The sequence below is a fragment of the Elaeis guineensis genome, chromosome 3 (assembly GCF_000442705.2).
Source record: "Elaeis guineensis isolate ETL-2024a chromosome 3, EG11, whole genome shotgun sequence".
In the NCBI taxonomy this organism is placed as follows: Eukaryota; Viridiplantae; Streptophyta; class Magnoliopsida; order Arecales; family Arecaceae; genus Elaeis; species Elaeis guineensis.
In genome coordinates, this window is record NC_025995.2 from 97,246,666 (window position 1) to 97,253,330 (window position 6,665).

At 34.5% G+C, this 6,665-nt stretch overlaps 1 non-coding gene across 1 annotated transcript; it reads left to right on the forward strand.

The window, feature by feature from the left end:
* Positions 1 to 3,653: 3,653 nt before the first annotated feature.
* TRNAR-UCU (transfer RNA arginine (anticodon UCU)) lies at positions 3,654 to 3,726 on the forward strand. Its single transcript has one exon. It is a non-coding gene; the product is annotated as a tRNA-Arg (tRNA).
* Positions 3,727 to 6,665: the final 2,939 nt, after the last annotated feature.

Here is a 6,665-nt window from a genome sequence, read left to right on the forward strand (position 1 = left end):
TAATCTTATTATATTTTATTTTAAAATTTTTATCAAAAATATCTTTGCGAAGTATATAAGGTATATTATGTTGTTATAAGATACACATAATCATCCCATTTTGCATAAAAATAAAATATAATATAGTATTTTAATATATAAAATATTATATAATATCATCATCATATTGTTATATTATATATTATGTTACTACATTGTAGAGTAAGAAGGCTTGAATCCATCTAGATGAAATAAATAAAAATTAAATTAAAATTTTTTATATTTATATCTTTCTAAATATTCATATTTGCATGAATACTTTCATAAAATTACTATTTGTATATATATCCTTATAATTTTTTTTTTGAATATTTACTCATAAGGATATTTTAGTTATTTAAATTTTAAATTATTCATTTTTTAATGATATTAAATTATATGGGTATATATGCAAAAAAAAGATATACATGTAAAATAATTATTTTACGATGATATACATACAAATATCAATTTTAAAAAAAAATTAATATAAATTTAAATATTTAAAAAAAATATATATATAAAAAATTCGAAAAAAATAAATCAATCCATCAAAAAGCTCGCACCTTTCTTACTCATCAAACTCAAATCTTTTCCTAGTTTAAAATAACTCACCAATCCCATTAATCAAGAAAACCAAGGGAACTACAAAACAAAAACTCAGGCATCTGCCATTACTGGGGAATTGGGAGCACAACTGTGAAGCGGAAAATTGAAATGCATAAAAAAAATCCGACTGCAAATTAAATAATTGATATCTTAGAGAAAAAAGGAAATTTGGGAAATTAGAAAAAATGGATGGAGAAGAAAAGAGGAGAGGGGGGCTTGAGGAGGAGCTGGTGGGAAATTATCATCGGAGTTGCTGATTATTATTGGTCTCCCTTTTGGTGGCTAGACTAGTTGTATCGCATCAAAGGAGGCCGTGCCATTGCTGAGCACCAAAGCTATGGGGCTATTGTGTATCCCAATTGCCTATGTGTAAGTCAAACTGGACCGGTGTTAAAAACCAACCCCCATTTCCTAATTGAGTTGGACTGGGTTGATGCTCTTTCAAAGTAAGGATGGCAACATGCTGACTATGGGGTCAACAAAGCTATACCTCTACCAGCGGGATGGGTAGGTACAGACTTGACTTTTGAGGCAACGCGAGGCAAGTAAGGTTAGATGGAACGGGTTGGGTGGATCCGGTCGATAAAGTTACATCAGCCAATTCTTTTGCATACTAGTTTTATATTCTTTGAGAGAGGATTTGTGAAGAATTTTATATATCCAAATCAGGTTTAGATGGGTTTTACTGTTATGTATGCACGCCCCGAGTCTATTGCGGGTCAAATATGAACCACCTCTTTTATATATATATATATATATATATATATATATATATATATATATATATATATATATATATATATATATATATATATATATATATATATATATATCCGCCACGTGCCCATTCTACCCGCAGCATGCTTCCTTCTCCATCCCTCTCACGAGAGAACTTCCGTTGGGGTTTCAGGCACAGTGATAGTGGCGGCCAACGAAGAGGGCTTGGGCCTGCATGTAGATGTTAGTGGGGTCGCTGGTGGCCACCGTCATCTTGTCCGCATCGAGCTGTAGTACCTGATCTGTAGCAACTGCTCTAAAGGGGTCTACATCGAGTGGGCCGTCATCGAGCTGTAGGGCATCATCAAATCCTAGCCATCCAACGGTGGTTAGATCCAGGGTCTTGAGATCCGATACCTCGACTGTAAATGGGGGAGGGGTAGCAGGTGCTTGGCGGCAAGGTAGCGGAAGCAAAGGTCTTGGAGGATGATATGGGGGGAGGAGCTGAGGAGGTGGAAGGTATGGCGGTAGTGGCAGCCGAGGAAGAGGGCCTGGGCTTGCATGTAAATGTCAGCGGGGTTGCTGATGGCCGTCGCCACCTTGTCTGTGAAGAATATTGTCAACGAGTACAAGATCCGTAGCAACTACAGCGAAGGGGCCTGCACCGAGTGGGCTGTCATCGAGCTCCAAAGTGTCATCGAACCCCAACCATCTATCAATGATTAAATCCAGGATCTCGAGATTGGACACCTCTGTTGCAAATGGGGGAGGGGTAGCAAGCACTTGGCAGTGAGGTAGTAGAGTAGAGGTCTTGGAGAAGGACGTGGCGGGGCGGGGGGTGGGTGCAGGAGTTGAGGAGGTGGAGGGCACGATAGTAGTGGGTGAAGAAAATGAAGATGGTGGGTGAAAAGGAGCAGGAGGTGGAAACGGAAGTCATTAAAATTATTTGCCATAAGATACTCTTCAAGGTAGGATCAAAGCCTTGATTTGAGTAAATTGGGATGTGATAGAAAGTATTGATGGAATGTATGGTTTCAATTCTTTAAATGCATATTGAAAAATAGTTGGACAAAAATATCTCTTTCATATTATGACATTTTAGATCAAATTATGTTTTTCTATACACACAAAGACATAATATATCTCAGGATGTCATAATTTTTTTGCACAGGATGTCATAATATGACGTAGGATGTCATAATTTTTTCTAAAGAGTAGAGATATTTTCATCATTCAAAATTTTCAAAACGAAAAGAAGAGACTGTGGACATTAAATATGTATTGAAAATTGATGACTATGTAGACCAATCAGACAGGATGATACACTTTACATTGGATTTTTTGTACCACCCGTAGTGCACAAAAAATTTTTTGAAGGGCATTTGGTGGACTAGGTCCATTGTTGGCCAAAGGCAAAATCCTCTATGCTGCTATTATACATAAGCAGAAGGAAAGAAGTGAAGGATTCGATTTACAGTAGGTCCACGATGGATTTGATCCGCCTAGTAATTTCTCCTATATTAGCCCGGTTCAGAGTGGTCCATGCGTTTAGGAAGGGGCTTGGGACCATGGTCTAGTCCATTGATACCTACACCACCCACACGTATTGTCCCATGCATGCTATCATGAACCTACAAAGCATCCAATAAACCCACTTGAGCTTCTAAATAATCCAGCAATATTTTCTTTTTCTTTTTTTTTTTTTTTTCATTTGAATAATAAAACATGGATCAAATATGGATCATGTTATTGAGCTCCATTGGCGCCCCATTGCATGTGATATAATTATTTCCGTGCTCATTTTTCCATGCTCTATTGTCAATCACCAACAATAATTCAGCTCATCGGATGCAAAATGCATGTTGGAGACATTAGCTGAGAGGAGCTTTAGTTCTTCATACAAATAGGAGAAATCCGCCCAATAATAGCATGAATCACACGTTGCCCTCTGAATTAATGGTGGCCCAGCATCTAATTTGTGCTAAGCTTGCATCTTAGTTGGATAAAGTCATGGCTCGGATGCACGCGCAAGTTAAATGCAAGTGCAACCAAGCCGGGCAAAACCGGCATTTTCCGTCTGTCCGTGTTAATTAAATTGGTTCAAAATCTCTTGGGCGAATCTTCTCATTTGCACATGGCAATGCCTTCTTAATTAATCGTGTCACATGATTGGGGATTTGTCCTATTCCAATAGAAGAACGGATGATACCACATGTCTCAATTTTGCTTCACGTAATCTAGCGGTCGGTGGCCACATGTTCGGAAAGAAATAAGAGTATAATAATCTTTCCATTAGCCTACAATGTTTAGCGCCTGTGGCCTAATGGATAAGGCGTCTGACTTCTAATCAGACGATTGTGGGTTCGAGTCCCACCAGGCGTGCTTTTCTTTTTTTTTTTCTTGGGGGTGGTGGCGTGGTTCTTTTTTTTTTTTCTTGGGGGTGGTGGCGTGGTTCGGCCGTTCGGGGTCAGGTCGGATGGTTTTCAATAGCGAGCCCGCCCCTTTATTTTACTGGCTGTCGTGAAATTTAAAAATCATAACTTTAACTATTTGTTTTTTCTTTTTAATTGCTGTCATAAAATTTACAAATTAGATTTTTAACTTTTTTTTTTTTTTTTTTTGTTATGATATAAGAGGGCAAGTGTTGTTTGTTAGTACACTTCTTTTTCTCCTTGGATTTTTGTTGAGGTTTTACTCCCCCCCCTTCTCTCTCTCTCTCTCTCACTCTCTCTCATAGCAGTAACTCCACCGTCAAATTGGCAATAGCACCAGGACAACACTGTGAATAAAAAAGAAAAAAAATCATGAAACTGCAATAGTAGAATTGTACAGCATGTCTAAAACGAGCGACAAACATGTCACAATTTTTTTATTATAACTGTAACTGAAAAGTTCTATTATTTCAAAGCATTTCAGATTCATGTGAAAGATTTTTTTTTTCCATCCAAAAATGCTTCTTGGGGGTTTTTAGAAAGCAACAGCCATGGATAGATTAAGTGAGTTCAATTAACTACAAAATGAAAATCTAAATGGAGCTTTGCATGGGACCATCTTAATAAAAAAAACTTGATGAGAAGAAAGAAGTATAACATGAGGAATCATATACAATGAAAAATTTTTCTTACAAAAAAAAAAAAATCTTAGGATCATCCACATGGTGAACATGGAGTCAATCAATGGAATGAAAGGGTCACTTCACGAGATTTTACAAATACAAAATCATGCGCCTTGATTTTCCCTACGGTACTTCTTCTACATTAATCATAAGAACTGCAGAAAATATGTGGCTTCTTTTGCTTATAATGTCCTTAAATCACATTTTAGTATGCCTCTTTGTACTTCCCAAAGTTATAGCAAATAATGCCCACAGGTCGTTTTACATTTTGAAAGGTATAGCATGTAACTCTAGCATGTCTTTTGAACATTTTGTGCTATGACTCATAGCAAGATACTCTTTTCCAGGTCTCTCTCATTATTATTTATTAAACAGAGAATGCATATGGCATGGAACCTATTAGGGGCCTCTTTCTTCACAGGCCAGCTCTAATTCTAGTCCAACCATAACATATTTAAGAAGTAGATCATTTATTTTGTGTATAACATACTTTGCTTCCTATTCAGTCTTGCCCACCAACAGATCATAATCGTAACAAAGAATGAAGATTAAAGTGAGTAATTCTTATCACATTGTATGACATAACAGTCTTTCCATCGACTAATATTTCTATAAGCTAATAATCTGGATCATTATACAAAGGCCAAACAGTCATTTCAGGACGTTAATGTATACATATAAGGAGGATGGTGCGAGGAATGATACAAGGAGAGACATATACAAGTTATGTGATCCATTCTGTTATGAAATTCTAACGACGTTAGTTCTTTTCTTTATTTGAAATATTTTTAAAAAAAAATATTTTTTTTTGAAAACTCGAAGAGTTTGTGTCCTGAGATGGATATTAGTTGAAAGTTAAAGTCCTAAAATGACTGTTTGACCTTATACATGTACTATTAAGTCCCTAGCTTATTACATGGGTATATCCTTACATTATTGTGCTTTATAAATAAATTAGAAAACATTTGCAAAATTAATGTTTCTCTACATATTAGACATTAAAGTCTTGATAAAAATAAATTTCTAAATTGATTAGTCAAATTTTAATTCGGCATACAAAAGATACAATCTAGAATATTCTCTGTTATAATAGGAGTTATGGATTCCATATACATTCCATAAAACTCTATGAAACTCTCATGTAGTCCAACATATTCATATATAATCTTTTATTAGCGGTCACTAGTCAACAATATCAAAGTTATATAAATTCTACATAACGCTTAGTAAAACCCTGTGTTGATAAAGACTTTCTATAAATTATAATTGAAACATAGTACTCCTTAGATTGATGGTGGTTTAATAAAATTTCTACTTATACTCTCCGATACGACTATAATGAAAGAAGAGGGGCTCGGTGATGAAGTTGTGCATCTCCTTTGGCTTTCTCGCAGCCTTACTAATATTGATCTCATCCAAGCGAAAGTGAAAGCTAGTAGCATCAATGACTGTTCTCCATATTTAGTGCAGTATATGATGGCAAAGGTAGAGGTCCTACAAAATATATGAGAGAAAAAAAAATGTATAGATAAAACATGCGAAATTATTAGTTGATTAGATGATATGCGGGCCAATATGCTCTAATGCATGGGGGTCTTTTCTAGACATGCCCATTATCAAGAAATTTTATAGAAGATATTTTTGTCCATCGAGAAGTTCAATGGATGAAAATAAAAATAGTTTCACTGATGTTCTTTTTCTCATGGAAGTGATGGTATCGGAGAATATTTATATAATTTATCTTTGCTCAGTAATATATTAATCAAGTTATTATTTTAATATTAATAAATTAAAAAAATTTATTATAAAAATATTATATATTTAAGGCCCAAGATGATCCTAGCATATACCTCCACTAAGATTTCTTTAGCCACGATTAAAATAGATATGAATTCTCTATTTAAATCATTTATTTTTTCTACAAAAAAAAATATTTTACACACGCACGCACACATAACTTATTACATATCTGTGCTCAAAAAGTAATTTTTTTTTATTTTTCTATCAAAAAAAATAGCTATTTATATATATTTCTTAAATTTTCTTGCTTTTGCATGGATATCTTTTTTTTGGAATTTTACCGGACGGTATCTAATGATATTATTATTATTATTTACATTAATTTTTTGATAAAATTATATAAAAATATAGTTCTTCATAATAAAAGTTAAATGCTAACTCTTTTAAAGATATTAGAAGGATAATA